Below are 16,945 nucleotides of genomic sequence, written 5' to 3'. Positions count from 1 at the left end.
ACTGGGCACAGAGCGCAGAAAGGTTTTCATCTCTCTGCTGGACTGATAAGGAGCAGCCTCACAGCTGACAAAAGCTCCCTCTTCCTGAAACCAAACCCAATGGCTCAAGAGCCAACCAACCATGAGGGAGGACAGCCAACATCTCAACATCAGGAACAAAGCAAAGACATTTCCAGTAACTGTCTCAGCACACAGCTTTCCCCCAAGGTGAAGATGGTTTTGTTCCCCCGTTGCCCAATGCGTCACTCACCCTCTTGATGGACAGTCTTGGCCCTGCAGAAAGTGGTGCTCCCTCGTTGTTGGGGATGGCTCAGTTCCCCCTGAAAAAGAACAGAGAAAAAGAGAGAGAGAAGCCAGTGAGGTCTGGTATTGCAGAGAGGGTACCACTGAAACCATAATAATGACCATACTGGGTCAGACCAAAGGACCATCTAGCCCGATATCCTATCTTCTGCCTGGTGCCCCCAAACAAATGAACGCAACAGGTAATCATCAAGTGTGCCATGCCCTTGCCCATTCCCAGATTCTGGCAATCTAACATTTGCTTAAGACAGTTTATAAACTAGGTTGGCAGCACTCTTTTTTTAATTTTCATGGATATTAATAAATTCTTTAAACATTAAAATTATCTATTTTTAATTTTCAGGTATGGGAAATACAGGGAGAATCACGCAATTATTTAGTGACAGATGCCAAGATTCAGAAAGTTAACCTTTATAAATTATTAAAACAAATTGTCAACATTATGTGCCAAAATATAAAAGGCAACACATTATATCTGCTTTTACTATCCATTTACCAGTCCATTTGTAACCAGTGATTCAGAAGCCTAGAATCACTGGATTTTGACTAAAAAGTTCTGCAGCAACGTTTTCCTTAATTTGCTTACCAGTAAATACAGATTATCAATGGAAATATTTTTGTTTGGTTGGGTATCACCATTTGCTGACATAGGCCAATCAAACTCTAATCATTCCAAGCCTGCTTATCATTATTATTTGTATTAAAGATGGTCCCAGAAGCCTCAAATCAGCTGAGGACCCAACTGTGCTAGACACTGCACAAAGGATTTGCAACCAAGGATTTGAAGGCAAAGGGACACAAGGAGGTGGCTTGCCAATCAAGGTCATGTAGCAGATCAGTTGCTAGGGTTGGGACTAATATGTTCTAAGTGCTTTAACCACATGGACAACGCTACCTCTCAAAACTGGGTAATGTTTGCACTCACGTCAGGTTACATGCAACACACTGTTACTGCTCCAAGGATGTTACAGAAGCACAGATACTAGTGATGAGGGCCATACAAATACCCACACAGTGGATCCTATTGGTGACGAAGTGGAAATAAAATGGAAGATGTGCAATTGGGATTGCTGGCTATGATAGTCCATGGGAGGAGTTACTGGGAAGTAAGTTATGCCCCTCTCAACTATACAGGGTCTTCCCTATGACTTTACGCAAGACTGGCCAGTGGCCTAGAGGGAAGTGGCACTGAACCAGGACTCAGGAGACTTGCAAATATCCTTAAGTGTACTGGGCTTTTCTCTCTCGAGACCACAGCTCAAGTTCCAGGACTGGGCCACCAGAGGAAACCAGAAGAAACGAATCTGGGGGTGGCATGCATGTGGGTGTGTTCATCTCAATCCCTGAAGTAGGGGAAAAAATGGCACCACAACAGCCTCTCCATTCAAGAGAGGGCCAGGACTGAGACAACAGAGGTTGGAGATGCACCATCAGAGGCGGTGACAGGAGCGATGTGAAATATCCAGAGCACCACAAGTGAGGACTACGATGCAGATTTAGGTGTAGGCAGAGGGATAGGTGGGGGACGGGGATGGTGGACCAGGAGGGAGGGCATTGGCAGAGATGGGGAGGGGAAAGGGAAGAACTCTTTCATAGATTCCTCAGACACAATCCAGCCTCTTACACACTAACCCTGCCATGCACCTTTAGCAGCTCTAAGCCAACAAGGTGATACCGACTGTTTATTTTGTTGCTGGCGCACATCCTTGAGCATGAGCTCAACGGGGTACGAGAGAGAATGGAAGTAGTGAGGGAGTGATTTAGAGCAGCCAAAGAAAACTGCCCTGGCAGAGTCCCAAATCACCCCATGGTGCTCAAATGCTTTGGAAAATGCAAGTGAACCACAGTGCCCCCATCTCAGGAAGCTGAGGAGAGGAGATAAAGATAAGCAGCCAGGCACCTGCCATTGGGATGTCTCCTTTCCCAGTGGGGTACATTAGTAACACAGGGACACAATGATCCCCCAGCTGACTGACTGTGCTGCAGCCAGCAAGCATGAATATGCATCAGTTATACAGAGGCTGATCCCAACCATGCTGCTGATTTACAGGCCTTGGGGGATTGCTCAACAAATCCCTTTTTCACCCCACACATGCTCACGCTGGCCTCTTCACCCTGCAGTGACAGATGCTGTGAATAATAGAGAATGCAGGGACTGGGATGGGAAGAGACAACAGCTGCTCCATCACTAAGTGCAAATCTGGGAATGAGATGGGCAAGGGGCATCCTGGGATGGATGGACTGAAGGGTCCCCTTGTTGCGTAACACAGTACAGATTAGGAGAGATGGCTCAGCGCACTTGGAAGGGACATCTGAGTCCACAAGCTCCAGGCTCCCAGTCACCTCTACAGCTGTAAATACTGTAGTAGTGACAGTGAAAGGTGCCAGACTGATTGAGTCTTCTTCTGTTTGGCTGCACCAAAACAGGCACAGCAGCAGTCATATAAGCTTCACACCACTTCGACATCAGCCAGCAGCAACACCAGGTTGGGAAGACTATTTCTAAAGGTCAGGAAGCAACCAAATCTCTATGCTCATGCTGTTCAGAGCACAGCCCAGGGAGCCACTTAACACTTGCTGGTCCTGAAAAGACCACTGAGTCACTGGGTATATGCTACTGAGATGCCAGGCCCAGCAGGGGATTGATCAAAAGGGGAAGGAAGGATGGGTTTAGGATTAAGACAGTCAGGAGACACAAGTGCCATTCCCAGATATACCACAGTCTCCATTTGTAACCCTGGGTTTATAAAAAACTGGATTTTTTTCCTTTAAAGATCCAGCACATTTAAGGTAGATTTAAACTAATGAAAACAATTTTAAAATGTTGATTGTTGTATGCTTTAGCATATCCATCCAAAAATGGCATATTACCACCACACTGCTCTTATATTGCACTTTTTAGCCAGAGAGCTCAGGGCATGTTACAAAAGACATTGATATAATTATAGCCATATGCAGCTCAGACACAAATCTAAATGATGACAAAATGCAAAATGCCTCATTTGCCATCTTTAAGATAATAAAAATTAAAAATAACCAAAATAAAGAAAAAACAAGTAGTACACAGAGAAAACAAGATTAAAACCCATTATTTAAATTGAGGTTTCCTACTCATTGATTTAAAGCAAGTTGGCAGTTTAAGTCTCCAATTTGAAAGCTATCCATCCTGTACTGCAGTCAATGACTGTTCTACCATGGACTTAGGTGAGAGCAGAGTTAGGCCAATGCACAATGCTTTTGAAAATCTCACCCCACAACCTCTGTTTCCCATCTGTAAAATAGCCAACCACAAGGGTCTTTTGAAGCTCAACTAACATCTGCTGACTTCAAGATATTCTAATATAACACAGTATAGAAACATAAAAGTATTCTTCTTCTACTGTAGACCTTGTTCTGGAATTCAGATGGTGCTTGGCTAGAACAAAGAGTCCCACCTCTCAATAGCAGGCGAGCTTACCCTCTTCTCTTTAACTCACCTTTACAATTCTCATCAGTTTACAGTTCTCATCGGTAAAGCAGCCACAACACTGTCCAGACTCAGTGAGAGAGTGTGGAACAACAACAAGTTGTACACTCACACCAAAATGCAAGTCTACAGAGCCTGCATCCTCAGCACCCTCCTTTACGGCAGTGAGACTTGGACCCTGTACGCCCGCCAGGAAAAGAGGCTGAACGACTTCCACTTGCGCTCCCTCAGGCGCATCCTTGGAATATCGTGGAAGGACAGAGTGTCCAACACTACCGTCCTTGAGCAAGCTGGAATCCCAACTATGCACACCCTCCTCAGGCAGCAGTGGCTCCGCTGGCTTGGCCACGCCCACATGATGAATGGTGGAAGGATCCCAAAAGACATCCTGTATGGCGAGCTAGCCTCTGGCAAAAGACCTCCCGGACGCCCCCAGCTGTGCTACAAAGATGTTTGCAAGAGAGACCTCAGGGAAGTAGAAATCAAGCCAGAGAGACAGGAGGAGCTGGCAGACGATCGCAGCAGATGGAGGCAGGAACTATACAAGGGCCTTCAGAAGGATGAGTTGAGGATCAGACAGCTAGAGGAGAAGCGAGCCCACAGAAAGCACAGCAAGGACCTGCCAGACACCCATTACATATGCAACAGATGCAGAAAGGACTGTCACTCTCATGTGGGTCTTCACAGTCACAGCTGACACTGCAAATGAGTATGCCAAACAGAACTATGAAGGGCGCGATCCATAGTCTACGTAGACTGAAGGATGCTACTACTACAATTCTCAATACAGACAAGAACTAGGGACGTTAACATTTAACCAGTAAGCCTCACCTTAAACAGATGAGGCTTATTGGTTACGGTTAACTGACCGGGCCAGCAACAGCCCCGGTGATTGGTGCACTACGGCTGGGCTGTAGGTGCTTCAGCTGGGCCACAGCAGTCATGGTCCCCAGAGGGGAGGCCACCATAGGCAGGCCAAGCTGGAATGGCCTCCCCAGCCATCTTTCACGCCCCTCTCCTTTTAATCAGTTAACTGGTTAAACTTACTGTTTAACTGGTTAACTAAACAAATAGGATTTTACATCCCTACCCTGAACCACTGTAAGTGAGCCTGCCTGCTCCTAGACTCACAGAGATCTGCTGGTACTAAAATGGGATGGATAACCTGCTTGGAAAGACAGGCATAGGGACCCCTCACAAAGACTCCAATTTAAGTCATCCGATTTCTCCTACCTGCATCATCAGGTGTAGTGACACCAACAAGACAACCCAAACCCCTCCATTTGTTCATCGTTTATGATTTGCGTTAGGGTAGCATCTCCATGGAGACTGAATCCCATTGCACTAGGCACCATGCAAACAGACAGCATCCACCCCGAAGAGCTGAGAGAGAGAAATATCATCACTTTAAAGATGGGGAACTGGTGTACAGAGAGGTTAAGTGACTCGCCCAAGTTCACAAAGGACGCCTATGGCAGAACTTGGGATTTCGGATTACCCAAGCCTCAGTCTTAACCACGAGACTGTCTTCCTTGTCAACATCTCTGGTCAGTTTCAAAAGGAGACAAGACCATGGTGAGGAAAAGGGTCATTCCATTACCCCAGCTCATCACCAGCATCTGCCCATAAATCTGCATGGTCAGCACATGAGGATTTCCCCCACCCACAGTCTCCTTAGGAACGTGCTTCAGGTGTGACGCATAGGGTTTGGCCAGGCTCACTGCCAGCACACGCACAGATGGATCAAAGCTGAGCAGAACCCACAGAAAGCAAAGCCCCAGACCTGCAGGGAACAAGGCTCTACTGCATGCAAAAACTGCCAGCACTTTAAGTGTAAGTAGGACGCGGCATGGCACACGGCCATTCTGTGAGTGGGTCTAGCAAGTCAAGACTTTTCTAGAGTAAAAATAGCTGGAGAAGTCAAAAGCAATGATTCCCCTTGGGAGACCTGTACATCTAGTCTAATGTAAATATGTTCATCCTTTAAGTATGAGCCCACCCAGTCTATCCCCACCACCTTTCCCAATACAAAATCTGGGGATGTCAGGGAAGGCACAAACAGGGAAAGGCGCTCAAGTCCACTGGCAACAGGACTGAAATTATGCCCATAGTGCTCATCTGCAGGCACATTGATAAATGTGAATTTAATACACATTAGCACTGCATTGTCCAACATGTGGCAGAGGGTGCAGCGGACTGTGACGAACATGGGGTGCCTCTCCAGCCACTGCACACGCGCGCCCCGCCACGTGGTGGCACGTGTGAAGGTGCTCCTCTGGCCCTGGGGCGGCTCCAGGGGGGAGCCTGGGGAGGGGGGTGCAGCTGTGGCAGTCCATAACATTTGTTCTGGACACCGCTGTGCTGGCTGATAAACCACAGGACACAGCAGACTAATCCTGAGATACTTTACGGGATACCACTCCTAAGGCGGCAGCAGCACGATCTGAAAGAACACACAGTCCATGAAGATTCCGTCAGCACTCTGATCACTAGATGCAAGGGCCATGTGTGGCACGTGCTCTGACATGCAACAGAGTTCCATACAAAACAGAAAAGTGAGCCTCAAAGTCAGGATAAGGCAGCAGACGACTAAATAAAAAACTTCTTTCACCTCTGCGCCTGTCTGTCCCATGAAAAAAGCCAGAATACAGCTTGGCAAACATACCGACAGCGTGTGCAAGACGTGTATTTTTAAGCACCTCCCCACTCGCTGAACAGACTGTTAGAATAGTGTTTGGGGACTGTAACTGTGGGATTTTTTTTTTGAAGTTAAAGAAAGGACTTTGCTCACAGATAATCTGTGATTATTGATATTTGTATTACAGGGGAACACTTGAAATCAGGGCCCTTTGTGCCACATAAATCCACTAAAACAATGTCTACTCTGAAAAGCTTTACAACTTAAATGGGCAAGACAGACAAAAGAAAGACAGAAGCTAAGCAACTTGCCTGACATTATATACATCTCTTTGGCAGAGCCACTGAAGAACTCCCAATTCCTTGACTTGTAGTCCAGCACCACCACCACCACCACGACAAAGCTTACTTGGCTTGGTAAAATTGAGTCAGATTCATCTCCCGTTCCCTTATGTATTAGTACCTAGCAGCACAATGCAGGGCTTTTATTTTGGGCTTTGCTCAGTGTTTGATTAATAACGGGCATTTTGCTGAGATGATTCTTTCAGGTTCTCATCCAATTTCTGAAATCCTACTGCACATCTCTCCTTCCTTTGCTGCCTCTCCTCACATCAACATCTCTCTCACATTTGGTCCCCCCTTTTCCACTACCAGGGAAGAGCAAAAACCACCTATGGATACAAACTTCTCCATTTCCAGCATGGCAGAACCTTTCCTGCAGTGACAGGGCAGCTCAGAGCAGGATATAATCCCTAGCAAACAGGAATTAGCAATGGCTTTTCCGAATGCTCAGTACTGCCTGAAGCAGTTCAGCCCCCCCAAGCCCAGAGCTATTATCAACCATTCCAGCAGAAGGATGGAGGCATTGCCAAAAGGAAGAGGAAGAGGAAACGGGGTCAGAGTTGCACTCAAGAAAAGGCTTCTAGGGTGACCTTTGAAGTCCAGTTCACTTACAAGAGCTGATCTCATCCGGTTCCCTTCTGACCTGAACAGACCAAATCCATCAATCTGAGAGAAACCTGAATTTCAGCCTCTAAACAATCAAGTCCTTGGAGAGGAGGAAAGTCCTGTGCAGCTATTTGGGTGATGCCATAGCAGAGAAGACTTGAAGCACCAGTAAGTGCTCCTCCTACAGCAAATTGCGGCTAAGTCAAAACATGTCTCCCAGACAACTAAATTCTGCTGGCGACCTACAGACAGACTCCCTGCCTCCATCAGCCCCACACCTGGCCCTGCGGGAAACATTATGAGCCACTGCACTGCATTCTCATGCACACTGCATATGGTCCCAACGTACAGAACGAGCACTAGCATAGAGCACTAGGGTTGCAGGCGCCCTGGAATGTCTGGTCTGTGAACCATTTCGCCTTCTACAGTGATGCATGACCCAGCAGCCTGTTGCCCTGAAGGCATATATGCAGGCAGGTCGCCCAGACAAGTGGATACCAGTCTCACTGCAGTACTATCCCATTTCAACTATCAGCCAGCTGCAATGCTACATGCACCCCCCGCGTGAGCTGGGCCAGTACCCACTTTTCCAGGAAAGGAATCAAATCTCTCCGCTAACTTGGAAGCAAGAAAATGGAAGGGAGCAGCCGCTAAACAGACAGATTGCAGTTCAAGTATTAAATAAAATCTGAGAAATGAATAGCGACCATAAAAATATCTGGCAGAATATTCCTCTTAAATGCATTAGACAGAAAAGCTGAGATGACAGAGGATGAGGGTAGTGATGTGTAGGAACACTGTCGACTTTTATACTCCCTCCCTCCTCATACTGAAATTTCACTAACTTTATGTTGGGCCTCACTTTTTGTTCCTGCAGTTAGTAGAGGCCCCCCTGACATGTCTAATGTAATCCATGCCAACAGAAATTCCGCTTATGTTTACATAAAAAAACATTTTGGCACATGTAAGAAAATCAGTCTGTAGAATGTAAAACTATCAAATTGGTACACAAATGTGAATACATATACCTAAACCCAGTAACATTGCAATGAGATGAATGAGCCTGAGACCCAGCAGCCAATAGTGCTGTGCCCCCGCCCCCATGAAAGTTCATGCCCCCGGGAGCCCGTCCCCCACTTTGCACACTCCTCTCCCAGGTCGTGGCATTATGAAAAAATACAGAAAATTTTCAAACGCTAATATGCATCTTAGTACCGAAGTTTGCTGGGTTTTTGTTTTTTTTTTTTTGCGGAGGGAAGGGGAGGATGTAAGGGCAGTTTCCTCAGCTCCCAACTCAAATGCTTTCTCTAAGGCTATATGGTTATGGCAGTTCCTGTGCTCTGCTGGGATCACTCCTATGGACCACTACCTCAATATCCTGTTCCTGTGCCAGCACTAACTGCTCTGAGGAAGGAGCAACAAACCCTGCAATACAACTGGCCCAGTGGGGAAACTGAACATGCATATGTTAGAAACTGAATTGTGACCTGAAGCAGGAGAGTCTGAACCCCCTGCTGGCCCCACTGAGCCAGGTACTGTAGAAGTGCATTGTCCCTGTCCCAAAGGGCTGACAAATTAACTTCTCACTCTGGACGTTCTTGCTGTCCGTAAACTTGTTAAACCTTTCACAGTCCTGCCAAGGTCTTTGGTCTCAATGACATATTGTGGCAACAAGTTCCAGTTTAATTGAATTGGGAGCAGAAAATTTCTCTTTTTAGTTTTATGTTGGCTGCCTTTGGGTTTCATTCAGTATTTCTTCATCTTTCTGTTTTACCTTCTGACTTGCATGTTATAAGGACACAGGAAGATAGAAAAATGTCTTCGGCATCTAAAGATGTGAAAATTACGAGCCACTGCATTGCACACATACGCTCTCTGCATATGATCCCAACATACAGAATGCTGGGTCACAGACCCATAAGGTTGCAGGCTGCTATTGACCAGCTGCGACACTGTTGGCAAGTCACTTCACCTCCATGCCTGGTTTCCTTCCAATCTATTTGCTGTCTTGGCCTTTTAGACTGTAAAATCTTTAAGGCATGGATGGCTCAATCTGTTTGTTCAATGCCTTGCACAATGAAGGCTTGCTTTAGGGTGAGGCCTTAGATGCTATTGCAATACAAATAATAAATTAAATGTCTCTTTACACCTCCTGTAGCATAAAGGTGCAAGGATGAATAAAGCTCTAAAGTACAATACGCAAGGCCAAATCCTCAGCTGGTTTGAGGATGCAGCCTGTTTAATCAGATTTTCTTCCCTTGGCAGATTTTACATTGTCATATCTCACTTGCCAGTTTACTTCTGAATTTTAAACTCACTTGTCGGGCTGCAGCCGCTTCCCTTCTTTTGGGAAATTTAAAACCTTGTACTTCTTCAGAATAAACATGGAGAACAGTTTAAAGACTGTCAGTTCTAGGTTTGGTTTTGTGGTTTTATGAAGTCAAATATTAAGAGAAATGTTTTATGGATCTTAAGTAGTACAGGAATAAATTCAGTGAACACAGCTTTGTTTCCACATAAGCAGTGCATGCATCCCCAAACACTGAGGTACTGTACTGGAGTCCAAGCCTGAATGACCACATCACAAGTTTATATCCCCATGCCCCATGAGTCCACGTCATTTGGCATGAGCCAACCACGGCTATTTTACTGCAGTACAAGTGTATCCTCTGAAGACAAACTAGGATGCTTTTTAGCCTTCTATTGTGATGGTCACCATGTTGAGAGAGATAGGGAAACTCAAAATGATAAACAAGCAACTCTTCAGCTAATGAGATGGCTGGTATTTTGAAATCCAGTTTGCTTGTTACTCTGTTTATATTGCATGCCAGGTAGAGAAGGAATAAAGAAAAAGTAAGGCCTGTCCCTCCTCAGAAAGTTCTCAGTGCTATGATGTCTGGATTTCCAAATAAAAATGTGCATTTATTTGAAAGCAGTTGCTTTCACTAGATTTAATGGCAGAATCATTTTTATGGATCTTAGGCTGAAGAGAGTGCTTCCCCACCACCAATACAAAGTTTTGGCCAAACTTCAACTGCTGGAACAACAATTTATCAGGAAGCACTCAAATAATATACTGAAATGTTCCATGACCAAATATTTGAACGAGTTCATTTAGCATTTATTTAAAAGAGGCAAGGCTACCTGCAACTTCTACGGAGGCAGATAACTGTATGCAGACAGTGTCCTTCAGCTCTTCTCTGCTTAGACTGCTTCATTCCAAAACAGGGAGCAGCCTGTCACACAGAATAGGATGAGTCAAAGGGTAATGACCTCCTGCTGCTGCAAAGATGCAGCTCTGTTCCATAGGGGATTTCCCCCCCATTGAAACAAGAACAATATTCATGTTAACCAGCTCTTTGGTGCCTCCTCACCCCACCTTTTAAATAAATAAAAATGACAATACTATCTCAAGCACAGCTTCTGATAACCTGCAGAGAGATTCTATGAACTGCATTTGGGACTTGTTTAACAGCCAATCTAGCTATCATGAAAGACACTGGGAGACTCGCTGGAGGAACACAAAATCATAAAGGTGAAATGCGATACATTAGGGTGCCTTAAAAATAAAGCTGTATGCTGTGCCCAGGGTAGACATGGCTCCCATCGCACAGACCTTCACTTGTATTTCCAGAGCAGCAGACTGATCTGGCAACAACATACTGTTAGAATAACTTTACTTCTGTTAACACCAGTAGTTCTCAATCAGGGGTACATGGAAGTCTTCCGGTGAAGATCAACTCCTCTAGATATTCGCCTAGTTTTACAGTAGATGACATAAGCACTAGCCAAGTCAATACAAACTAGAATGTCACAGACTTGTTTTATACCGCTTTGTAGACTATACACTGAAATGTATGAATATTTCTATTCCAATTGATTTATGATTATATGGTAAAAATGATAAAGTAAGCAATTTTTCAATTTTTAAGTGAGGTGAAACCTGGAATAAGTTAAAAAAATATCAGATTCCTGAAAGCTGTACAGTGGTCTGGAAAGAGTGCAACCAGGGTTCTCAATATCTTCCTAGTGAAATTTCATATACACAGGACCCTATCAAATTCACAGCTGTGAAAAATGTGTCAGACAACGAAATCTGGTTTTCCCCCTATGGAATCTGGTTGTGTGTGCTTTTACCATTATATGGATTTCACAGGCTGAGCAAGGTCTCTCAAAATGAGGGACCCAGGCCAAGAGGGAGCTGCAGGAGTGGTTGCAAGATTATTTTAGCAGAGTTATGGTATTGGCACCCTCGCTTCTGTGCTGCCTTCAGAGCTTGGTGGACAGAGTGGCAGCTGCTGGTCTGACAGCAACTCTGCTTTTAGAGCTGAGCTCTTGGCCAGCAGCTGCTGTGCTCCAGCTGCCCAGCTCTGAAGGCATGGCTGCCACGAGTAGCAGTGCAAAAGTAAGAGGAGTATTACTGCAACTCCTCCGACAATAACTTTGTGATCCTCTCACACACAACTCCTTTTTGGGGTCAGGAAACATACAATGAGACCACGAAATTTCAGATTTAAATAGCTGAATCATGACATTTATGAGTTTACAATTTCTATGACTCAAACTGACCAAGATGGTCTGTGAATGTAGAAAAGCTCTAGGCATAAGGGAGTGAGCCAGCTCATCCCTTTACTTCTAAGCCTTTTGCTCTTTGAGCAGTTTAGGATCGCTTGGCATTCTGGCCAGACACCAGTAAATGAACACGCTACTAAGATTGGCTGGCATAGACTCCACCTGGCAGACTTCTAGAAAGAGCAATTATAAGTGCTATGTATATTAACTAACCTCCCATCCACAAACACTAGAAGAAAAAAGCTCCCCAAATCTCTGAGGTTTACTTGCAGCAACAAGTTGCTCCCAACCTCAACAAGTCTGGTTCAAAATAGCAAAGTGATGAGGAGCGCCAATGACACAATGGTAACAAAAGCATGATGTGTTTTAATTAAATCTGAGAGACAGAACAAACACCAGCCTTTAAACAAAGTAAGAGGCATTCCCAAAAAATCCATCTACTCCAAACGGATAAGAGGTCTGTGAGGCACAAAATAAAGCAAAAACCTCCTAAGGCACACAACTTTCACGAGGATATACAGAGATTCAATTCAGATGCTGACATTAACTCAGTCTATTTGCCTCAGATACGTTGCTTAACTTTTCTGGCCACTTTCACTTGAGGCAGTTGGTCGGAGGGGGAGGGGGGGGCAAGCTGATACTGACCTCTCTCATGTTGTTTTGGGAAGATTAGCTAGTGTTTGCAAACTGTTTTCTACCCTAGGCATTCATGTGTCTCCCATTACCATAATATCTGATCACATCACAATCTTTAATGCATTTATCCTCACAGTACACCTGTGAGGTAGGGCAGCGTTATCATCCCCACGTGACAGATAGGGAACAGACAGCACCTGCCCAAAGTCACGGCAGGAAGCCTGTGAGAGAGCTGGGAATGGGTGCACTAAACCGATGTCCAGAGTCCTAGATTAATTACTAAACCATCCTTCCTCTTTTTAAGTGTTATATAAATCTTGAGGGTTCAGTTCTGCCCATGCACATGATGTGCAATTTTTACTGCCTACGGTAGGAACTGCTGGGTGTTCAGTACCTCTGGAGAGAAAGTCCTAGGAGTCCTTCTGACTAGATTTAGCACTGCTTTATTATTTGTGATAACAGAATTAAACCCCTGTGGTTCAACAAGCACAGGGAAAGATTCATGTAGCAACCAAAACTTCCCCAACTCCGCCCCCAACACATACCTTTTTATCCAAATTATGCTGAGATCATGCTGCTTCCAGCCATTTATCAAAATGTCAGTATCTGGCCTATTAACCACCAGAGCTAAAATCCCAACACCAAGCCACTAAGCATCTCCCAAGGTCCTACAAATTGTCCTGTCACCAGTTTCTGATAGCCTCCCATATAGTTCAGCACATTCTGGAGGGCATAAAGAAACAGAAGCAAATTTAAATTAACCATCAAGCCAAAGGGCTAACACTCAGCAATAATGATTTTCCTTTCAAATTAAATGGAGTTTTAGGAAACGGTACCCACCATTAAGAATTACATAAGCTGTATTCCTTTCATTGCTTGCACATATCAGCTCAAGTTTTTGCAAAGTGTCTATTAGCATGGCCTCACAGAAGAGCAGAGCAGACTACAGCAAAACACTATATTGGACTGCAGTTATACACAATAGGCTAAAGCACAGGCTCAGGGTCTTGTAAATCAAAAGGCCTGAATTAATAACTCCCTGCAGCTTTGGCCATTTGTTTTCCCCCATTTGACCAGGAGTAATAACAGCCACAAGACATTACAGATGAACTTCTAGAAGAGACAAGCATACACACACTGTCCACTGATCCACCTGTTGAGAAGCAGGAATTGCAAGTGGAAAGAAGACAAAGTGAAGCAAAAGTTCTCTCCACCCTGGAGTAGCTGTTTTGAAGCTCAGAATACTTGATGCTTTGCCAGATACCACTTTGCTGGGAGAATTATCAAAAGACAAACTGTTTATTGTATCAAAGTTCAGTGGGGGAAGGACAACAGTGGAAATATCAAAGCATAAAAAGGCAGGTTTCTTTTTTAACTACTGCGCAATCGCGCGCACACACACACACACACTCTCCTTACCCACCCGTCTCCTGAACTACTCCTTATATTTCTTACATTTTCACATTTCACTGCACCAGGTTTCTCTGTCCCATGGCAACCAGACTCTCAAAGCAAAAGGGGGGAGCAGGGACTTGTTAGTGTCCTGACAGCAAACAGGCATGTGGGTGAGGTGGAGAAAGGGGAAGATTTGTAAAAGCTAAAGGCCCTTTTTAGAAGAATTATTGATACTACTAAAGGAAGACACAATACTATGGAATCTCCCTAGCACCTTGGGTTGGCACAAGTCCACCTAACACCATTAAAGAGAGGCTGGATGCAAAAGAAAATGCTTCTGTTGTGAGTCTGGCCATCCAGTGCTCCCAACGCACTCCTGACACACAGACTGAAACAACCCGCATGGCACCGCCCCCTCGCGTGAGATGCAATTTGATTAGGACAGCTGTATTATCCACTGCAGAGAAAAGTCTTCAGAGGTTAATTATTAAACTCCACAGGTTCCCACCCGACAGATTCCTTTGCAACAAACCTTTCAAAACCGTTGATGTGCCACATTCCTGCCACCATGCCCACTGGGCTAACCTTCACAAAAACAGACGTGATGGAACAAGTGCTTTTAATCAAACAGAAAACCTAGCCAGCCAGAATTCCACTCCTTTCCTAGGTCTTGCCCCACAATATAGCCCTACATCCTTCTTCAGCTCTCCAAAGAATTTTTACATTGCCAGCACTTGCATCTGTAATTTATCATTAAGAGTTAAAGCCCATGGAACAGAAACCATCTCTCACTGTGTGTCTCTGTACCTAGGGCTGTTTGCAAGAAGTGCCTTGAAACTATATACGCCACAAGTGCATCTTCATAACATCTGACAGCCCTGTCCCAGCTTCCATTCCTGCTGCCCAAACCAGAGGGCACTGGAAATGCTTTGAGGGAGCAGGATCAGTCTCAGGTGGGAGTGCTCTGAAGGAAGCACCATGCAGCCTTTCACTGCAAGGACAGAAGTATAATGAAGGACTCACTTAAATCCATCAGAGTCAGAGGGCTGATACCTGAGCCCTCTTGCTCTATCACTAGCTGTTCTGCATGAGCAACACAGAGATTTCAGAGCAATAAATGACTGTTCAGATCCAACAAGCTGGAAAGCCACAGTAAATAGTATCAGCAGCCCCACATCTCCTTTGCTCTGAGGCTGCTTTATCCCTTTCTTTACACAATGGAGTCAAGAAGATAGTGAATCTGCTTTCGGAGCAACATCCCTAGGTTAGAGACATCCTTGGACAGTGTAAAGCTGGTATATCTGGCTATTTCTATACGAATATGGTGGCACTACACCACCTCACCCACAGTACCAGGAACATGGACAGAGCACCACTGTACTCCTGGTGTTCCCACAAGCCACACTGAACCTCTTGGTGTCAATGCAGCAAAGTATAAGTTACAGAAGCCCTGGGGCTACCTAAACTTATACTAGGAGCTGGGCAACCCCAAAATGCAAGGAGGGGCAAGGGCAGCAGAAAAACATGAATGTAGCTTAGTCAGAGTAGGAAAGCGAGCACTTGGGTGTCTCAGGCACCATTTTTCGTCCGTTTAGGAGTTTAAATCCAATTTTAAAAAACAACAATGCAGTTCTAGATACTTGGAGGGCTGAGAGAGCTTCCCACTGTGCCACCCACAGGGAGGAGGACAGCAACTCCCAGGAGATATTCATGAAGCTCTTTAGTTGTTTCAGGAGCAACACTCCACTGGCTCTGGGCTAGCAAGTCACTAGGTGAGGAGCTTCCTCTAGAGGAAGGAAGGCAAGAAGAATAGGTGAGAAGATACACTGAGCTCAGAAAGAACAAGAGGAAACTATGTTGAACAGTAATGGTCTCACTGTCACCTTGCACTATCCCCATCTATATGCTGGATCCATCTGTGACCTTGTGCCACCATATTCTTACAGAAATAGTTTTTTGAATATGTACATGCCTAGCTCAAATACGCTTTAGTCAAAATGTGGCATTTAACCTATCATTAGAGAGCTTTTAATCCCCTGGATGTATATATTCTATTTGTGTACATGTATCAGTCCTGTACTTGAAGTTAGAAAGTATAAACCTCTTTATGTATCTAGATGTGCAAATGAAGGCCATTAGTAATACTCAGAGAACTTGATGGCCCAGTACTTATGATAATGATCTGTAAAAAGTCTTCTGCTTCTCATAAGCCTGAACTATGGTTGCTCCTACCAACATATACAGTGACATCTCCTTATGCGGGAACCCATTTTGGACGTGGTACTTTTCAATGGGGGAGGGAGGATTGAAGGGGATGAGACTGAACACAGGATTCCTGCCTAAGGCAAAAATCTATTTATAGGCAAAGAAACAACTAATGGGGGAGGGGGCAGTTGCCAAGAACCAGGACACTCCTGATTATTCCCCAGATGACTGCTAGAAACATCTGAAGCTGAACAGGGGAAAGAATCAGGCCCATGGAAGGAAGCTGCCTTGCTTGTGAGAGGAAAAAAAGATTATTAAAAACTACTGTTAGGGTGAGAGGCTGCACTGTAACAAGTTTTAGACCATTATGCTTAGGGCGTGTTTTGTTTTATTTAGCTTTGTAACTTACTTTGACAAATCATCACTTGCAACCACTAAAACCATACTGTTTACATTAAATAAAATCCCTTTTGTTCATTATTAAAACCAGTGTAAATAAATGTTATCAGGGAAGGGTCACGGGGGCACACAATAGCTGTGCGTCTTTCTTTCAAGGATAGAGGGAGCCAACAACTTATGGGCTTGCTCTATGTACAATTTTTAAGCAAAGTAAGATGGATTTATCTGGGTTCTGGTCCCATCAGGGCTGTGCACTTGGATGATGTGCCAAGTTCCTTAAATGAACATTCTCAGAGCAGAGCTGCTTTCAGTGTCTGTGTTGCTCTGCTGTGGTCAGCGACCCCAGCTCTATGCCTTTTCTTTGGGGTAGACCAGAAGTTCTGA

General features: G+C 44.8%; 1 protein-coding gene across 1 annotated transcript in view; it reads right to left on the bottom strand.

The window, feature by feature from the left end:
• The window catches only part of HRAS (HRas proto-oncogene, GTPase), a 66,635-nt gene that overhangs the window by 24,388 nt on the left and 25,302 nt on the right, over positions 1-16,945 (bottom strand). Inside the window, exon 2 of the mRNA XM_074996002.1 lies at positions 251-320. The gene's annotated coding sequence lies outside the window, so the exon portion shown is untranslated. The remainder of the gene's footprint in view (positions 1-250; positions 321-16,945) is intronic.

This window comes from Carettochelys insculpta, chromosome 6, assembly GCF_033958435.1.
Source record: "Carettochelys insculpta isolate YL-2023 chromosome 6, ASM3395843v1, whole genome shotgun sequence".
NCBI classification, from domain to species: domain Eukaryota; kingdom Metazoa; phylum Chordata; order Testudines; family Carettochelyidae; genus Carettochelys; species Carettochelys insculpta.
This window is presented reverse-complemented; position numbering and strand designations above follow the sequence as displayed.